Source organism: Triturus cristatus, chromosome 7 (genome assembly GCF_964204655.1).
Source record: "Triturus cristatus chromosome 7, aTriCri1.1, whole genome shotgun sequence".
NCBI lineage: Eukaryota > Metazoa > Chordata > Amphibia > Caudata > Salamandridae > Triturus > Triturus cristatus.
The window spans coordinates 136,642,592-136,663,427 of NC_140590.1; the positions used below are offsets into that span (position 1 = coordinate 136,642,592).

The 20,836-nt window shown below is 48.7% G+C and overlaps 1 protein-coding gene and 1 pseudogene across 3 annotated transcripts in view; one reads left to right on the top strand and one right to left on the bottom strand.

Moving 5' to 3' along the window:
- The window catches only part of LOC146809036 (lens fiber membrane intrinsic protein-like), a 636,754-nt gene that overhangs the window by 150,258 nt on the left and 465,660 nt on the right, over window positions 1-20,836 (bottom strand). The window lies entirely within an intron of this gene.
- Window positions 4,342-5,078, top strand: LOC146809037 (uncharacterized; annotated as a pseudogene).

A 20,836-nucleotide genomic window follows, 5' to 3' on the forward strand; every position in this document is an offset into this window, starting at 1 on the left:
AAGGCCCCATGTTAGCTTTTTAGTTTAATCTTCTCCCACTTCAAAGTGTTGCCTTTACGCACAGCGGGCATCTTGCTCCCGGTGGTTGGGAGACAGGATGGCACATTTATAACTGCATATTACAGACATTATTTTAACTTGGAGACATTTGAGGTGAAGAAAATGTTTCCATATTGTGAACATTTTTGCAGATTATTTTCATGCACTTATAATTTCCCCCATTTAAAAAATTAATGTATGTTTGTGCTATACATGTAACAGTGCCACATAAGGTGAAAGGTATACCCTGTGGTACAAGTGCATATAACACAGGATCTCAGCCACCCATTCACATATATCCCATTCATACACACACTTATTCATGCATCCCCAAAGACCACAGAAAAGTACAGCGGAGCGCCATGAGCTTGGTCTCTCACAAAAGGTCCAATGTGAAATCCTTCAAACGTGCACTACTCGGTCCTTGATGTGCCAATTTCAATCATATTGGGCTTATTATTCTCCTGGTGATGAGTCCTAGCCACCTGGAACATTTCCAGCTGGACTCCTGAACTCACCAGGGGGGCATTTTTCACGGAGCTGGGTTCACTGGCTGCCTGCACCAGCTTTCTCCTGTGCTGTGCCCTCCACATACCCTATGGCCTCCTGGCCGTTTTGGAATGCATCTGGTGGGCAGTGGACTCCATGTCTTTCCCCAACTGGTCCTCAGGGGTTCCAAGGGATGCGGCCTTACTGGCCCTTGAGAGACCCACTTTTCTTGGGGTCAGATGCTGGAAGAGGGCCTGGTTTTGATCTCAGTGGAAGGGTTACTCTGTCACAAAGGTGACGGATATCCCATCCACCAACATATTAATCCCACTGGACATAATGACATTTATATTTTGGTGGATATGATATCTGTCACGATTGTGACGGAGTAACCCATCTGCCAAGATCTAAATCAGGCAAAGAATCCTTAGTCCATTAGGGCATCAGGGAGCTTGTCCATGATGTTGCTGCTGCCCAATTCTAGGTTCCAACTCCTTGGCTCTCCCTTGTGCAAGAGTTGTTAAGTGGGGGTGGAAATTTCTAGCTGCCAGGAATGTCCCAGGAATGTCTGGGCAAGCCTGGGAAACCACATCACGTTTCTGACCAGTTTGATGGAACACACCAAGATGGCGCTGCTAAGCTCCACTGGGGGCTTAAGCTTCACCCCTAGCTGACATAACTATCAGGGACTTTACTAGCAAACCTTCAAGCGGGGAGACCCTCCTGTATTGGCTTCAGATGTCTGGGCTTCCTCCTTTGTTTAGTGGACCTGGGCAGTCACAACCCTGGTAGAGTGTGACAGCTAATTACCAGATGCTGACTTTCTTCTCCACCTTTTATCTCAGATAATTCAGAAACCTTACTGACCTTACCTTTGAGTGCCAACCAATATAAACACATATCCAGGTCAGATCTATCCCTGCAGAGTGCACTCTGGATAAGGCTACTGTACACAATTACAGGGCTTCCACGTGATAGCAGTCTCCCTCTTACAGCCCTCACACATGTTTACATGTAACCAGCCAAGTGCATCTTGCTGCATCACAACGGCATTATTTTAAAAGGTGAACACTGGTGATAACCAGTCTCAGTCCATTACCATGTGATTATAGTGGGTGAAACTCAGGTAGGAAGACTCACCCACAATAAAGATCCACAACCAGGTGATCAAAAAAGCAAAACTCATGGGCACACTAAATGGGCAGAAACTATTTGCAACAGCTCTCTTCTGCTAAGTTTAGAAAATGTATTTCATAGGAGTAATAGAATGCATTGTTTTGTAGCTTCTAATGTTTTTCACAAAAATAAACAATTCGAGTAAGTGGAAATATTTGCGATTTCATCTATTTGTTTATAATACAAGGTGAATACTAGCGATTGAACCAGTGTGTGTGTGCAAGTATGTGTGAGGAGATGTGAGACTTGAGGGAAGGGATAAGTCGATGACAAAGTTCTTATATGATAGTGTGTCATGTAACTGGCAGTTTCATATAGCCCTGGCATTTTAGCCAAGAGCTCTTTTTACTTAAGAAATTAGGGTAGGTACTCCAGGGCTGTTGCAGCCATTTTTAGAGAATGACATTTAAACAAAGAAGAATTTGTGGACATTATGTCATTACATAGCTACAGTTGTTTGTCCTACTGAGTATAGTGTCACTCAAGAAGTGTCACTCACAATGGATTGAAATGTCAAAAATTAGTACACTGAGGGCCTCATTTGCAAGGCCGCTGAGCCACTGGAGCATCACTTTTTGCAACACTACGGTGGCGCTGTGTCCTGCTCCATATTTACAACGCAGCGCTAAGCCACTCTGTGTGGCTTTACGCAGCCTTGCAAATATTGTTCCCTTTGATGCCGTTTTCTGGGTTAAAGGGGCCTGCAATAGGTGCTGCTGTGGGCATTCCCAGCAACACCAGAAAGTAATCATAAATCTGAGGCTAGCCAAAAACTTACGCCTTCCCTGGGGAGGAATAAGGGTGGCGCAACAAGGAGAAATACTTTTATTTCTCCTCATTTTTTGCTCTTTCTATGTGTGCTGCATTCTTCATCACACTTAGAAGAAGCAAAATGCCATTAATGATTGTTTTTGTGCAGGAAGGTGTCCCTTCCTGCACAACAACAATCATCCCTGCAACGCAGACACCCTTGCAAGGGTGTCTGCGTTGGCACATTTTTACACTTAGACAATGACGTAGCTCAGTGCAGCAAAATTACTTGCCACACCGGGCTATGCCATTGTCTTGTAAATATGCCCCTGAAAATCTTGAAATCTCACAAATAAGAAAATTAAAAATTTGCCATCTTTGGAGTGGATCGCCGTCCTAGTTGTCATAATGAGCCAACTCCAAAAATTACATCTTTTATCTGACATTTCTGTCCAGACCAGCGCTAAATGCTTCAAAGCTTCTCAAAAAGTCGAAAGCAGGCAATCTTGGAGAAGGCAAATTTACACAAAAAATTGAGTCCCTGTGAAAATGTCCACCAGAGCTTGCTGCCTTGCAACGATGGGAGCATCAGATATTGATTTGAGTCCTCAGCTGTTTTATGGCCTAGTAGGCCAAAAAGTAGACCAGTTACTACTTTCAGTAAATCTTAAAATGATTCTGCTTCAAAATATTTAATGGCAGGTGAGTGTGTGAGTATAAACTGACATGGTCTACCTAAAACCAGGTTATTGTTGGTAGCAGTGGAAATAGAGTACACAAATCTCTTCAGACACAATTTTGTGATACTCTTTGTTTTCAGGACATTTAGATGGGAAGATTTTAGGTTGTTATAGAGATATCACTGTGATAAACTCTCTAAAAAAGATGGATAGAGGGAAGGTCAGTCTACTAATTATACGAAGCTTCCAATACTTCAGCTATTTGAATGCTTTGACATAGAAATAAGCTGAGTCCACTGCTGGGGACAGTTGAGTCAAACTCAAACAACCATAAAGACCTATTAGTACCAGGAGATAGGATGGTCACCATGGTGCAAGTAAAACCAACATTTTATTCAATGCTCTTTGAACCGAGCCCAGATTTTGCATTAGGTCTTGCGCTTTTGGTAACAGCTTGCACTACAATATATACTCAATGACTTTTTCTAGATAATTCTTCTTAAGGATGCTTCAAAATATGATGTACCTCTACTGCCGTATTCAAATGTTACAGGAGAGTGCTTTTTGTTTGATTTATTGCATATTTCTATATATTAGATTCAATTAAATTGAACTATAAGATGAAGTACCAGGTGGACACAGGGATCAGATACTTCAAGGAGAAGTTAGTAGCCACTAGTTTACAAGATAGCTGCCATGTGGAACAAATGAACTGGCCCCAATAACTAAGAGAGGCATCTCTTCCATAACACTAACACTACCCCTGACCAACAACAACCTGATTTTGTGGGGTGAGTAGCAGTAAAAAAGGGCTTCAGCTCTAGCTGCCAGTATGGTGGTGGTTGTGGACAGGGATCCTTTCATATGGAAGTAAGCAAGGACTTTTCCATAAATGGAGCTATAGTACATGGTTCCTGAAATAACACAAGTGTGACACTGTCACCCGACTTCCACATCGGACAGGTATTCCCCAATTCCCGGAATTAACAGCATCCCTAATCAAGTTCCTTCCATCCCTGCTGCTCTCAGATCTCACTCCGCTCTGGAACTCAGCCGGTGGCTGAACAGGATAGACGTGTAGAAGACAACAGTTAATCTGGACCTGTTTCATGAAGGTAACCTATGTGTAATAAAGTTACCAGTGCAGCGTCTCTGCACTTTGAGCAGTGTCTCCACACTCAGGGCGAATCACCCCACTCGTGGCAGAATGTTCGCTCTGCGCCCTGCAGAGAGTGCAGAGTTTCTGCCCAGAGTGTGGAGTTTTTGCCCAGAGTGTGGAGATTTTGCCCCGAGTGTGGAGATTCTGCCTCGAGTGTGGAGATTCCACCTCGAGTGTGGATATTCTGCCATGACTGTTGAGATTCCGCCTCGTGTGTGGAGATTCTGCCCTGAGTGTGGAAATTCTGCCCTGAGTGAGGAGATTTTGGCCGTAGTGTGGAGATTCCACCTCGAGTGTGGAGATTCTGCCCCGATTGTGGCGATTCCTCCCCGAGTGTGGAGAGTCTGCCCAGAGTGTGGAGATTTTGCCCCAAGTGTGGCAATTCTGCTCTGAGTGTGGAGATTCCGTCCCAAGTGTGGAGATTCCGCCTCGAGTGTGGAGATTCCACCCCAAGTGTGGAGATTCTGCCCCAAGTGTGGAGATTCTGCCCAGAGTGTGGAGATTCTGCCCCGAGTGTGGAAATTCTGCCTCGAGTGTGGAGATTCTGCCCCGAGTGTGGAGATTCTGCCCTGAGTGTGGAGATTCCACCCTGAGTTTGGAGATTCTGACCCGAGTGTGGAGATTCAGTCCCAGGTTTAGAGATTCCTGCCCGAGTGTGGAGACTCTGGACACGTAACCTTACTTTACGTCAGTACTTTTGTGAATTGGGCCTTATGTCTGCTACAATTCTTGTGATAATTGTATTATTAGCTCATCTTTCAGAAGCAATAATTATATTCTCCTAGGCGCGAAGTAGGTGTTCTCTACTTTGCTGGAATTTTTTCTCCTCTGTGGTGGGTGACATAGAGGTGGGAAGCCTGTAAATCGAGGTAAAATGTTATAGGAAATTCGGTAAGATTGTATCAGTGCTATAAAAATGTTAGGGTAAAGCAACGCATCACAAACAATTTGTTATGGTGGAAAGCTCCAAGATTACATAAATGAAAAAACGATAAAGCGAATTAGATGTGGACAAAAGAGGTGATTTTTTTTTGTATAACAGCAACTACAGAGGCACAGGCTGCAAAATAGTATTTCATGCATCAAATAGAAATCAAATAAAAAAAAAGTTAAAGGGTTTTGCAAGTAATTGATTTTCTTATGAATTTTTATTATCTTGCAGTTAGAGCTGCGAAAAAGGAAACATCGGGGCATATTATCAAGGGCCGCTAAAGTGGCAATATTTTTATCCCCCTATTAGCAAGCTGTCACCGCATTAGAGACAGCTTTCCAGCAACAGCACCCGTTTTTTCTATCGCTGTGCATGCCAGCAATATTTATCGCTAATGAAATGCAAGGTAGGCATTCCTTCTCTGAATTTCACAAAAACTCCCGCTAACCGCACTTCGCCCTATTAGCAAGGATGGCCCAAACCCACGAAGCGATAAAAAAAGTTGCGCTAAGGCCCGTTAGCTGCAGGAATTTAAGACCAGAAAATAGCTGGTTTTAAAAATGAGGATAAGTATTGGGCCCTCATCTATGCATGTTTCTGGTGCTGGACAGCGCTGCAAGCAATGTTGCAGCACTGCCCTGCGACACATATACAGTGCAGGAATGTGCACCATCAATAAAATAGTGCGCATTCCTGGTCCCCAGTCATGAGAAGTGTTGCTGCGCTGTGACAAGAGAGGGTTGCAACACTTCTCATTACGCCCTCCTTGCAACACCATGGATGTGCTGTACTCACTGGACAGCGTTCCATGATGCAAGTAATGACAGATACATCAGGAATTCTGAAGTATCTGTCTGCGCTAAGGTCACGCATTGCTGTAGTCGTGTCACAACCATGACGCAACTCCAGCAATCCATGGGGCCAGCCCATCCGTGTGGCACTGCCTCACCCTCACTCCTGCCATCAGGCAGGCGGAAGGTACTGATACAGTGCTGTTCATGATGGGTGCCCGAATGTCGGCGCTGTTGGAGATCCATCGGTGGTGGTTGAGCGCTGCGGTGTCATCGTGTGGAAGCATTGGTGGAGTGTTAGTGCGGAGGGAGTTGACGAGGTGTTCTTCGGTGGCCTTGATCCAGCTGCGAGAGGGTGTGATGATGGCGGTAGCATCCAGTGGGCAAGGTGAAGACATGATGTTACCAATGATGGTCGGTCCGGGAGAGTACGATGTTGTGGCTGTAGTCTAAGTTCCCGCTGGCTGAGGTGACGTGCTCCACCTTGTGTCCTGCTTTGTAACTTGTTGAGGTGACTTGCTGCTTGCGTCTGATGTAGGGGACCTTCCCTAGGAGGGGGTGGTGTTCTGGTCACTGGGGTTGTCCATGTGAAACTTGAGTATGCCAAGTAGGACATCAATGGTGGATGGGAGACCCTTGGGTTCAATGAGGTCTACAATGGTATTGTAGAATGGGGGGCCATGGCCTGGGGGGGCCTGCACACAAGGGGGCCACAGAGGATGTCCTTGGGCCTGGTCCGGATCTTGGAGTTGCCGTAGTCCATGGTCGCGCTTGGGTCATTAGAGTGTGTGGTCAGTCGGAGTGTACATCTGTAGGTGATGGCAATGGCTCCTCTCTGACGTGCTCCTAACGGGTGATACTGCAGTCGTCAGTGACGGCGATGGTGATGTCCGGTCCAGAGCAGAGGTTGGTCCTGGCAGGCGAGGTGGTGTCCAGGGTTGATGGCAAGGGGTCTGTTGGCGTCGTATCGGTGGAGTGTCCGAGAGGAATGATCCTTGGTGCTGAGTGAGGTCCAGTGGCAGACGGATGCAAACGGCATAGCCTATGTTTGCCTTTGGCACGGGAGAGGACCATTACAACGCAGGCAGTACATCATTAACAAAGCAACTCTGACAACGCAGGTGCCTTAACATCGCATTGGAATACAATGCATTGTGAGGTCAGAAATGCGGTAATTTAAAGTTTTTTCGGGTGGATATGCGTTTTGGATGTAAAAATTTAGAATTGGCTTGTTTTTTGGGGGTAAAATATGGAAAATGGGGTGTGTTGTGGGGTAAAATATGGAAAAGGGGGTGTGCATTAGTCTCAAATTAGATTTTTGGGTGTGTTGTGGGGGCTCAAAAAGGAATTCCAGCCTTCACAGTTGGGTTTGTGGTGCAAATGTTAGCTTTGGGTTGCACTCACTGAAGTGGGAAAAGTGATCTTAACGTCTCCGCTATGCAACACCTACTCTACTTTTGCAATGTGCCTAGTATTAGTATGCATTGGAATGGAATGTGATGTTATGGCATGCGTCGCAACTACGTATGTGCCTTTCGTACAATAGTGGTACGCCCGCTGTGCATGGACCCACCACGGCCACCATTGAGAAGTGCGGGGGGATGGGCAGCTGTGAGATGGTAAAGGCTGCAATGAACACTGGATGGTGCGTGTACGCTGGGATGTGAGTGTGAACAGGTGTTGTCATAAATTAATGAAGGGAAGTCTTACCTGTAAGCCGTATCCTGTGTCTTCGTAGCTCCTGCTCTCCTGCGTCTGCTTCCAGGAAAATGAAGTAGGCAGTCAGGCTCCCTCCCCTGGGTCAATCACTACGCTGTGATGCGGCAGGGGCATTTGGAATTGGCAACAGGATAAGTCATGCAGCAAGGTGCCGGAGGGGTGGGCATGTTCTCAATGCAGACTGTAATGCAGCCTGCATTGCAAACAGAGAAGTGCGCATGACTGCTTTGTGCGGCCTGAGTGTTCCGACCAAACAGTCATTGCGCAATTCAGTGGGCATGCCAATCCGCCTATGCTCTGCTCCACGTTTGGAGCAGTCCTAACCACCCTCCCACCCCCTGAGGATACATAGCATAATTATATCATTGATTTATCCTTTGTATACCCCTTTTTAATCTGTTTTTTTGGCTTCTCTGAGCCCGCACTTCCCCCTTGCAGCTGCTGCTCCTCCTGCATGTTCACACCCTCCACCTGCTCCCCGTCACTGGCCCAGCAATGGTGGCATGGGCCTTGGTGCAAACCAGCAAATGGGCCCTGGGGTCCCGGTAGCGAATTTAAATCTGAATGCATTGGGCCTCTAGAGCACTGGTGCCACAGCACCTGCTGCACAGTGATAGCCACTGCTAGTTCTCATGCACTTGGATGCACCCCAGACTCCTAGGCCACACACCCCCTGCTCTTGCGGGCCCCGGCTCATGCATGCCTCTCTCTACCACAGGCCTGAGCTTCCTTCATGGGCTCGTGCGGTTCTGTACCCCACCCATGCTTGGATGCCTGTTCCTTGTCAAGCCCATGCCATCGTATCTGCCTGCTGCTTCAGTAGAGCGGCAGTCTCTACCCTGCTTCTGCTGAAGGTTTACTTACCTCTCACCCTGCATCTCTTGCATCTTTCCTTCTTCTTCATCAGTTCGTATTTTTTGTGGTTCTGGTCAAAACCTATTTCAATTATTTTTGTGTGGCCCAGTTTCTTATTGGTATACATAATTCTGTATATCTGGGCATTATGCGGACTTGAATTAGTAGCAAATATGTAGTACATGTCAATGTTGTTCCGAAAAGGAACCCTCAAAACCCTTTAGAGGACACTGCCTTTGCCCCCTCTGCTACAGGCCTTATCTATCTGTGGGTCCTTTCAAATGCGTAGCTATCACTGGGGGGAACCCAGGGTTGTTATGAGCCCACTCTATCCCAATCACAGTCATTTTTGTTACTTTAATACCATGGGAAGGGGCCCATTCCTCTTGCTTACTTTAGGCCCTAATTCACCCTTGCTACATCACTGTGATGACATGGCGGTCACCAGCCCCTCCCACTCCTCTGCAGTCCCCTAGGCCTCCCCACCCCACTCTGAAGAGCTCTGGTCACGGGTGCCTATCCTCCAGGCCTGCCACATCTGTGGGCTCTGGCAAACGTAGACCCTCACCTGCTTCCCCTGTGGTCCGGACTCTGTAACTCCCTAGTCGGTGCCCCCGACTTCCGCTGGATGGGAGACCGTGGCGCCTTCCCCTGGTGGTCTCTAGTCCACCTCACCCCCTCGTTTAGGCCTCGCACTCCTGCAGGGGCTGCGAACTCTTCCTAGGTGTCCTCTTGCCATGCCTGCTGCTACTGTGAGCTGCGTCCACCCTGCGCTTCCTGCTGCCCCCGAGCGCATCGCTGCTTTTCCTGCCTGTCCTTCGCCCATGCACCCCCATGTAGGGCTTGTTTTTACTCCGTCCTTGCATGCCATTGCCCCAACATGGATCCACTCCATCTATACTGCTCCTGCAGTCACACCCACACCTGTTCCTCCCAACAGGGCTTGGCCCTGCATGTTCGGCACTACGTCACATACTAGTCCCTGCATGCTCCACTTAATGACGAGCTGTGTGCCCCTATTCTAAGCCACCAAACCACTGCCTGCTTCTCATGTAAATACTTAGCCGCTGCCTGCTCCTCTTGCAAGTACCCACTCGCTCTGTGCTTTTCTTGCTTGTCGTCAGGCATTGACTGCTGCCCTGTTAGCCCCAAGACCTGCCTGCTCTTGTAGGTGTCTGGGCCACGCCTGCTTCTCTTGCAGGTAACTGCCTCCCCCACCCGTTGCCCACTCAGTGCATGACCCTCTTGCTGGCCGATGATTCTTGCCTGTTCTTCCTCTAAGCCCTAGTCTCTGCATACACTCCATAAAGGCGCCTCACCCTCGTCTACACCTGCTCTCTATGGAAGTGCCTGGTGCATGCCTGCTCTTTATGGAGATACCTACTAGCCCACACTGGCACTCCTATTAAACCGCAACCCTGCCTGCTCCTCATGCAGTTACACAGGCCAGGTAGCGTAGCAGGGATACTGTTACAGTTAGCGCTCTAGCCAAAAGGCTAGAGCGCCAGGGGATAACACGTAACTTACGCTCACGTCGGCGGACGGAGCGGAGGGGTATAAAATAAAGGGGCGGGCGAACAGAGTTCAGTTCGCGCCCAACCGCAACACTGGCTCCGTGTCTTCTTTGCCCACAGCGCGCGTTAGGCCCCACACACGTGGCGCGCCCCCCTAGCATGGCCTGGCACCGGCAGCTCTGCTGAGCCACCAGAACGCAACACTGGCGACGAGGTGGGCCCCCACCCCACCCCTTCCTGCACTGATCTCCGGGGCTACAGCCAACAGCCCAGTGGCTCCTCCGAAGAGCGAGAACAGCTGCTGTCACCTGAGACGCTCGCACGACCGGCCTGGAGGTCGTGAGGCCACGCCACCAGCCAATGGAGCAGCAGAAGGCCTGCAGGCCAGAAGGGTGCCTCGCCCAGCAAGGCGGCGCGGCGCGCACCAGCACAAAAGTGGACTAGTTGTTGAGGAGGTCAGTGGCTATTGTTTTAGTGCACCGAGCACGTGGCTCCTGCGCTGCGATGAGTGACACAGAACAACAGGACCAAGCCAGAGCGATGCCACATCACCCCCCGACAGGGGTCCTGCCCCAATTCAGTGAAGCCGCTGACCCCACCACAGCTGCCCCACGATGGCAAACCTGGCTGGGCAGACTAGAGAACTACTTCATTGGTTCGAGGGAGACAGACGGGGCGCTGAAGAGGTCCCTCCTACTCCACTACGCGGGGGAAGAAGTTTACCTCCTTTTCAAACACCTGCCTAACACGGGGAACCAGGATGACTACGCGGCGGCAGTGACAGCTCTAAATGCGCACTTTGACCTGCAGGTCAATCCGGACTATGAACACTTTAAGCTCCGCCAAGTGAGGCAGCGCGAAGGAGAATCAGTGGATGCTTTCCATACACGGTTAAGAGCCCTTGCGGACACGCACCTCATAGGGGACAGGGTCAAAGAAGAAATCAGGGCGCAATTGATTCTGGGAATCCGGAGCAAGACGCTTCGTGGACTTATACTTCGCAGGCCCAACATCCCAATGAACGATATCCTCGTCCTGGCCAGGACGCATGACCTGTCGGCGGCGCGAGCGGAGGAAATAGACCAGGCCCTGGTAAAGGGGAAAGACAAACAGGTGGAAGTGAAAACAGAAAAGGAGGATGCGGTTCGAGCGCGGGAAAGACCACAGAGGCCCCGAGACCGGCGACCCCCAGCCCAAGCCCGGCTATGTGGGAACTGCGGGTACGATGACCACCCGCTCAAGACATGCCCAGCCAGAAGGAAAGTGTGCACAAATTGTGGAATCGAAAACCACTTCGCGTCGGTCTGCCGGAGGAAGGCGCACAAAGGCGGGAACAAGTGGGACAAGTCGCAGAGGAAGCTGGTAAGGCAGCTCTCACACGCGTCGCTGTCGTCCCAACCGCCGCCAAGGTATGAGAAAGCCAGGGGCCACCAGGACTCGAGCACTGAGTCTGAGGATGGCGATGAAACGTACTTCATATCCTTCACGAAAGCCCTGAAAAGCACCAGGCGACCGCAGCCGCGATGCGACCTACTATTAGCAGGAACGGAAGTCAACGCGGTGATAGACACAGGTGCGTCCGTGACAGTAATGGGCGTACAGCCGTACAACCGTCTCAGGCCGAGACCGGAGCTCCGACAGTCCAAGGCCAAGATCTACGCCTATGGGAGCGACACGCCATTACCGCTAAAAGGGAAGATGACGGTGGCGGTGAGTGCGGAAAACTCAGAAATAGTGATTGACATTCACGTCATTGACCAGGAGGTGGACACCCTACTCAGCGGTCATGCAGCCGAGGACCTCGGGCTGATCGCGTTCCTCAGGAAGATCCAGGACAAGCAAGCCGAAGACCTGCTGGATACTTTCAAGGGCCTCTTCTCAGGTCTAGGGAAGATCAAGAGGCCACCGGTACATCTTCACATCGACCCTGCGGTGGCACCGATGGCCCTCAGGCACAGGCGGATACCGTTCCACCTACGGCCGCTGGTGGAGGAGGAACTCCGAAGGCTGGAAGAGCAAGGAGTGATTGAGAAGGTGACCGGACCCACGCCGTGGGTATCACCCATGGTGATCGCAGAGAAGCCTCGCCAACCGGGGAAAATCCGTTTATGCATAGATATGCGGTTGCCAAACAAAGCTATTAAGCGCGAGAAACACATCACACCGACTATGGATGACATTGTGTCTGATTTAAACGGAGCTCGGTGGTTCTTCAAACTGGACTTGAATGCAGGATACCACCAGCTCACCTTGGCAAAGGAAAGCCGATACATTACTACGTTCAGCACGCACCTAGGACTGAGGAGATACAAACGCCTGAATTTTGGAATCTCCTCGGCAGCAGAGATTTTCCAAAATACCATCAAAGATATCCTGCTCGGACTACCTGGTGTCGTAAACGTGAGTGACACCATCCTCATCTACTCCAAGACGGTGGAAGAACACTATCGGCATGTCCGCGCCACACTGTCACGGCTGCAAGAACATGGTGTCACCCTGCACCGGGAGAAGTGCCAACTATTTCGACAACCCATCGAATTCTTCGGCTACGTCTTCACCAAAGAAGGCATCCAAGTAGATCCCCGGAAGTCACACGCCATCAAAGCGGCCGCAGCTCCGGCATCAGTAGCTGAAGTCCGCAGCTTCCTGGGGATGGCCACTTACTGTGGACGGTTCATCCCGAATTTGGCCACTCTAGCCGAACCTCCCAGACACCTCACCAAGACCGAGGTAATGTGGCGATGGACAGATGCCGAAGAGGCAGCGTTTAAGGCAATCAAGACAGCCCTCTTGGACCAGACCACACTGGTCTACTTTGACCCGAGCAAGAAGACTGAAGTCCTAGTGGACGCAAGCCCGGTAGGACTAGGCGCGGTCCTAATGCAAGAGCAGGAACCCGGGCAGTGGGCAGCCCTGGCGTACGCCAGCAAGGTCCTCACAGACACGGAAAAGCGCTATTCCCAAATCGAGCGCGAAGCTCTAGCCATTCGGTGGAGCTGCCGTCATTTTCATCTATACGTGTGCGGACACCCATTCACGGTGGTGACGGACCACCAGCCGCTAGTGCCACTGTTCCAAGGGACGGCACCACATCCGCCCCCACGAATAGAACGGTGGGCCATAAACCTTCAACAGTACCACCTCACTGTGGTATACAGGCCAGGGGCCAAAAACCCAGCAGACTTTCTATCCCGACACCCCGAGACCCACAGCGACCCGACACCGATGGATGGGGAAGAGGATGCTGAAGGTCATCTCGACATGGTGGCTGCCCTGGCGTGCCCCGGGCCTTAACGCTAGAGGAAATCATGGAGGCGGCCGAACAAGACCCAGTGCTCAGCAAGGTCAAGGACACCATACTCGCGGGAACCTGGCAGCACTTTCACCAGGCAGCGAACTCATGGTCTCACGAAGGGAGAGATGATCTCCAACACATGTGGAGAGTGCGTCACGAGCTAAGCGTGACTAGAGGAGGGCTCGTCATCCGAAGATCCCGAATCGTCATCCCGGCTGCCCTCAGGATCTGGGCCACACAACTGGCGCACAAAGGACACCAAGGAACAGAGAGAATGAAGGCTCGGATGAGGGAGAAGGTATGGTTCCCGAGCATGGACACCTACGTAGACGATGCGGTTCGCAGCTGCCAGTCATGCCAGTTAACCAGCGGAGCTCAACCGCCGGCTCCCATCATCACCGAGGAGCATGGGAAAGGCCCATGGGAGAAGATCAGTGTGGACTTCAGGAGCCTAACGGACGGGCGAGTCACGCTAGTGATCATTGACAGCTACTCGAAGTACCCACTAGCGGAGGCGTTGCCGTCCAAGGCTTTCGTGCACGTGGGCCCCGCCCTAGAAAAGGTATTTGGGATGTTTGGGTGCCCCGAAGAACTGCGGAGCGACAACGGGCCCCCATTTCAAGGACACGAGTTCGGAGAGCTCCTAAAGTCCCATGGCATACGCCATCGACGCATCACCCCGCAGTGGCCACAGGCCAATGGAGAGGTAGAAAGGCTTATGCGCACCATCAACAAAATACTGCGCATTGCCGCGTCGGAACAGTCAGACCCAGAACAAGAATTGCAGCGATTTCTGGGGGAATACCGCAGCACCCCCCACTGCTCCACGCGTCAAGCACCTTGGGCTCTGATGTTCAAAGGGGCTCGCCGAGACGGGCTACCAGTCGCCCCAGGCTGGACAGCCCCACCGTTCGACGCGGAGAGTGCGTTCCGGAGGCGCCAGGAGCGCAACGACAAAGTCAGCAAAGCGCGAGGAGCGGTGCCCAGGGAGGTCCACGCCGGGGATTCAGTGGTTCTACGAGAGCGGCGACCTAGAGGAAAGTTCAAGACTCGGTTTGAACGGGGTACTGGAGAGTAGTCGACAGACAAGGGACCATGGTGACGGCACGCCGGGGAAGCGAGCTGGTCACCCGAAACATCTCATGGTTCAAAGTGGTGAGGAGACCCGCGGTCGAACATGAAGCTACCGTTGTTGGCGAAGAGCCTGATCCAGAGGTCCTCCCAGTGAGTGTGCATAGCCCCGCCTCGCAGGGCAGCCCAGGGGCCGGCCTGGACAATACCGAACGCCCGGGCAGCGGACCAGAGCAAGAGGCCGCCCCAACGACCCAAGCCCCGGCTCTTCGGGGAACCGCGAGGTATGGACTAAGAGATAACCCCAGGCCCAGCAGCTGATTACGAGACTTTGCATGTCAAGTAAGTGGCGCCGCGAATTAAAGCTTGAACTGTTGTCAAGGACTAACTTGGAGAGGGATGTTACAGTTAGCGCTCTAGCCTTTGGCTAGAGCGCCAGGGATAACACGTAACTTACGCTCACGTCGGCGGACGGAGCGGAGGGGTATAAAATAAAGGGGCGGGCGAACAGAGTTCAGTTCGCGCCCAACCTCAACACTGGCTCCATGTCTTCATTGCCCACAGCGCGCGCTAGGCCCCACACACGTGTCGCGCCCCCCCAGCATGGCCTGGCACCGGCAGCTCTGCTGAGCCACCAGAACGCAACAGATACCATGGCATATTGTCAAGCCCATTATCGCCACGTTAGAGGAACTTTTCCTGCCGCTAATGTAGCGTTCCCTAGTCTAGGTATCGCCTGAATGACTATCGCCATCACGCAGAAGTTAGCGGGAGTTTTCACCACCGTTCCATGGAACTATAGCCTGTTATCGACATGTTGGTAATACGTCGCTAACAAGGCAATACATTTCCGGGTATAGACGGCGATAACAATACTCCCGCTAACTGGCGTTGGCAATAGTTATCGCCAAACTGATAATAGTGGTTGCGCAAAGGAATTGAGGTTGAGAGTGAACAAAATGCAATTTTCTTGATAGACTGGCCATCGAAGCAATGGCAAACCGCCAAAAACATGTGAAAGCCAAGGGTTGACCCGCAAAACCCACTCTCCTTCTCCACTTCTTGTTGTACTTTTCAAAGAAACGGTGACAAGGGGATTGCGCCATCGGAGCATCACTTTTTAGTACATTCAGGAGGCACAATGGCCTTCCCCATATTTACAAAGTGGATTTAAGCCACTTTGTGTGGCTCAACACCACTTTGTAACTATCGTACCCTGTCACGCAGGTTTCCGCATTAAAGGCCATGCAATGGGTGTTGCTGTGGGCGTTCCACTACACCCATTGCATTTTGACGCTGCCACAGATTTACAAGGATGTGCAAATCTGTTGCAGCGCCAAAAACTAAAGCCATTCATAAGCAGGTGTTAGATTGGGGCAAAGAGAAGAAATACTTTTATTTCTCCTGGTTTTTGCTTTTAAGAAGGAGCAAATTGTCTTTAATTATTATTTATGTGCAACACAGACACCCTTGCACCATGGCGCAAGGGTGTCTGTGTTGGTGATCGGCAGCTTTTTTCAGCGCCAACGCAAGGGAAAACACGGGGGTGCTCCATATTCTTGTGAATACAACACATCCCTGCATTTTTTAAATGACGCAGCGCGGAACTGCTAAGTTGCTTCCAGCGCCGCACTGCGTAATGTTTTTGTGAATATGCCCGTGATCTTTACGCAGCTAAAAATTTGAATTTGTGTCAGATATAATAAAATCGTTCATAGTTGGCAAGTGGATATGGGTTTTTTCCACTTTTTATTATGTAAACCATCAAAAACAGTTTATGCCCTATGTGTAATTGTGCTCATACTATTTACCCCATTCTTTCTTACACATGCAACAAAAACGGTGCAAATAGATTTACAATCCTTTTTGCGCAGTGCAATGTTTTTGTAAATGATGACAGGAAGTGAGTGACAATTTCACCCCTGTTGAGGTCTTGGAGGGCACAATGCTTTCATGAAATCTTGCTTTTTCACTCCAGACTTCCCTCCATTCTGGTTAAAATTGCTCGACTTCCCTTAATTGCTTGTATGTCATAACTGCACTTCTATAAATCATGTGATATCAAAAGGTTTCACAAGTATAACTGTCTCCGTGAAGCAGTATGATTTAAGATGGGAACTACTTCCTCCTATTAACTGGTTACAGTAACCTTGTGCAAACACTTCCTCGTGTGTGTCCTGCCCCAGTGCTGAGCAGCTGGGAGCCCCTTGCATGGCGTGGTGACCAGGTATTCCCGTAGCTATTTCTATGATGAGATATGTCGACATTAGTTAGTCATGGGACCCTTCCTCAATCTACAAATGACAAATTTGTTCAGGCCAGTGGTTAATTTGTAAAAAAAAAGAAGTGCCGGGGCTCCCGTCAGGAGGTAGCTTTGACCAGCCCATTTCTCCTATTAGCGCTGCCTAATGCAGCAGCAACAAAACCTACAAGTGGGGAGAGGATGTGGCCTAATGGCCAGAACTGCCGACTTCGGAACTGGAAAACCAGGTTCGAGTCTTGGCGTCAGTTCAACATCCTGTGATTCTGTGCGAATCATTTATTCTCCCTGTGCCTACTAAAAATGAATGTGTCCTTAACTGATGCTCAAGTGACGGTGTTGATGATTAAGTGCCGGTGCTGAGCACAGGAAACATCCGGCTCAAATTAAGCACTGGTCATGGTGTTCGATAAGTAAGCATGTGTGTGCTGTGTTGGGAAGTGGAGTGAAATGCAACTTCACCATTTTTTTGTAATCTTTGCAAAGTTTGTGAAGTGAATAGACAAAGGGTGGCAACTGTTCCAGTTACAGCAAGGGGATGTGCTGGGCAGTTGTTAGACGCAATTCTACTCCCCACTTTGTCTGTGCCTGTTCTTCCGCAACTTTCAAGCCCCACCCAGATCACCACTTAAGCTGTGCCAGGGACCCATGTAACCAGTTATACCTCAGAATACTATAGAATACTGTGGTGTAGGACATTGGGTTTCTGGTGGGGGTGTGAAAACCTACTCAAGCAGCAACCACAATTATTGTCAGGGTGAAATGCAAGCAAATCTCAAATTAACCTGTGCTTAACCCTATTGTATATTGGCACAAAAACAGTCAGGCTTAACTTAGACGCAATGTGCAAAGTATTTATGCAGCACACAAACCATAATAAAGTAAGAACTCAACATAAGAAAAAAAAACAGCAATTTAGAGAAATAGAGTAAGAGTTCATAAATTTTGTGACATCAAAATAACAAAAATCCAAAAGTAGAACAGCAGATATGCAGTTTGAAAGATTTAGACAAAAATAGTGCTTAAAGCAGAAACTGGTACTGGACTGAGACAAAGGCACAAGTTCAGGTGGACCACGATGGTGTGCAGGCCCGACTCAGGGACCTAGTTAAGCGCGCTGAACAAAGTCACTTAAATCCTGGTTGCAATGTTTTGCGAACTCCTGTGTCAAGGAAGAGCCATGCAGCAGCGGTTCCAAGGAGTTGTGGGCTGCGATGTGAGGTCCTGCATCAAGGATACATTGTGCAGCAGCAGTTCGGTGGAACTGCAGGTCTGCGATGCGGGGTCCTGTGTCGAGGATGCATCACGGAGCAGCAGTTCCGAGTAGCTGCGATGTCCTGGATCAGAGATGTTGGGGTCAGACTTACAGCAGACAGAGTCCAGGTGCTGGGTTAAATGTTGTTAGAGCCTTTTTTATCGCTTATGCTATGGAGGCAAGCCAACTTGCCCTTAGAGTCACTCTGGTGGTCCTGGGTTCAAGATACAGGCCCAGTCTTTCTCACTACGTGATCAGGGCAGTGAGGCAGTAGAGTAGCAGAACAGCAGACTAGCAGCCCTTCCTGCAGAAGAGCAGCACAGCAGTCTTTTTTTGAGTCTCCCAGAGGTCCAGAGGTGTACTGAAGTGTTGGGTCTGAGGAGCCACTATTTATCCTTTGTGCCAATTTTCAAGTAGGAGAGGTTTCTAGAGGGCCCCCGAGGTGTTTGAAATTTCCTTCATCCATGCCCTGGTGCCAAACCCTTTCTGAGTGTGCTGAAGCAGAGCCTTTGTGATGTGCAAGTGTGGTAGGTGATGACTTTGCCCCCACACAAGTTTGAGATGGCCATCATGCCAACAACTATTCCCCCTTTGTATCACTGTCTGGGAGTAATACACACAGGCCAACAGGCAGTTACACCTAGTCATGTGACCCATGATACAGACTTCAGGCACCAAATGGTTAAGACAAAACAATGCTAACTTCCTAAAAGTGGGAGAAGAATAGACAGCTGGCGTGCACTCAAAATTTTTAAATTAGTCCCAAATTTAAAACAATGTTCAAAAACTTCAATTAAACTTGGTGTGCTGTCCCTGAGGTGGTTCCACCCGCCACCTGAATTCAAAAGCGTAAGAGACTAGATGCGAAATGCACTAGACAGGGACTGCACTACTCTTGAGACTCAAGACTGAGTAAAGAACAAGTTGAGCATCATTTATCAATTTAACAAAACATTGAAATGTGTTCATCATCAATCTGCCAATGATCATTTATAAATGAAAGTAGCGATTCATCATTTCTTCTTGTCAAAGTGTTAATTTATTCACACTTTTACCAAGGTCAAAGCGTACCAAAAAATCATGTTTATACAGTGCTATAATACATATTATCTAGCTTGATCTTCCCAATGCATTTCGGGCGCAGTATTCGCCCTTCTTCAGGGGTGATCTGGAAATGAAACATCAGTCAATAATATGCAAAATCATTAAAGGATTCACAACGCTAAAAGTATTCGGAAGGCAATTCTGGCGTCACACGGGTGTAAGACAAAATGAACAATTAAGATGAAAAATTAAAAGTTAAAGCCACAAAGTTACATCACCACCAGGTTGGTGGGGGTTCTGATAAGTATATGCAAAGAGGAGGGGTGGTCCCAAGCAGAAGAGCAACGCGATTAAAAGCGAAGGGGAAAGTGCAACACCATGTGCCAATGGGCATAATCCCACATAGAGGATGTGAAAAAAGTGAAAACCGTCACCAGACCAGAAAGGCAAATAGTTACCTGAAAAAGCTAGTGTTGCTGAAAGCTGTCCGGAATTGTATGCATTACAGGAAGCAATCTAAAAAGAGTGAAACCTGTGTCTTGTAGAAAATCAGAATGAAATATGAGGCTTTTTTATGGCGTGAAACAAACTAAAGGGGGCTTACCGAAAGTTCTATCAACTCTAGTGTACACTTGACAACAGTCGGTAACTGTGTTTACAAACGCGAAGATGCAGCACAATGTTGGAGAAGACAAGAGCCTGCAATAATAGATACGGGAAATTCAATTCAACACTATATTCACTAAACGAGACTGTTGAATGCTTTAACAAAAGTCACCCATGTTACCTTAAAGTTACTATCCGTGTCTGTAAAAGGAGTCCGTATGTACGTCAAACAGCGAGAAGTTTTCCCTCGTGAATTCGGTGTGATGAAGGTGCACGAGTGGAAATCACAGAATAAGAAAGCGAAGAGGGGTTTATAACGCGCGTGGCCGGGAGAGGCCATATTGGGTTGGGAAATGTATTCAATTAGACAAGAAATGAATCGGAAAGTGAAAGAGGCCAATATTCAAAGGCGTAATTGAAAAAAATGAGAAAGAGTAACAAAACCAGAGTGAAAGACACACCTGTGCTTTGAAATATCCACATAAAAGTGCATGCACAAATTTTGAAAACAATGAGCGTAATCCTACCTATTTACAAACTAATAAAAGATGACAAGTGATAATCCCTAAAGTGACATCCTGCTTGTTTATAATATGCATCAACAAGAAGTGCCAACAATATCACTAACAATAAGAGCATTTCTAATAGCAACCTGCCTATTTACAATCTAAATGAGAATGAAAATTATAACAATATGTCTAACGAATGACACCATCACACTTATAAAGTGTGGTAAATACATGAGTGAAAACAAAAATCTTTATTGACAACTAAAGAAGTGAGATTGACAAGTCTCTAAATACAACGTAATGTATCCTAACTGGTGCAATAAACGTGTGAATGTATGGAGCAAAAAGGTAGGGTATACTGTGTGTAGCGAAGAGTCCGCAAGTGTATGAAGGGAAAGAAGGAACCAAACTCCATGAACAAATATAAGAATGTGTTCGTGCTCTAATGCAAAATAGGGACTGCTATGTCCCTTCCCCTTTTTTTTGAAGGGGACAGCACACCAAGTATAATTGAAGTTTTTGAACATTGTTTTAAATTTGGGACTAATTTAAAAAAAATTGAGTGCACGCCAGCTGTCTATTCTTCTCCCACATTTAGTGCATTAACTTCCACCTACAACAGCTAACTGTAGCACCACACTCAACATGTCATTTGAGGACATTCTCAATCTCACCGCCAACAAGGCGGACACC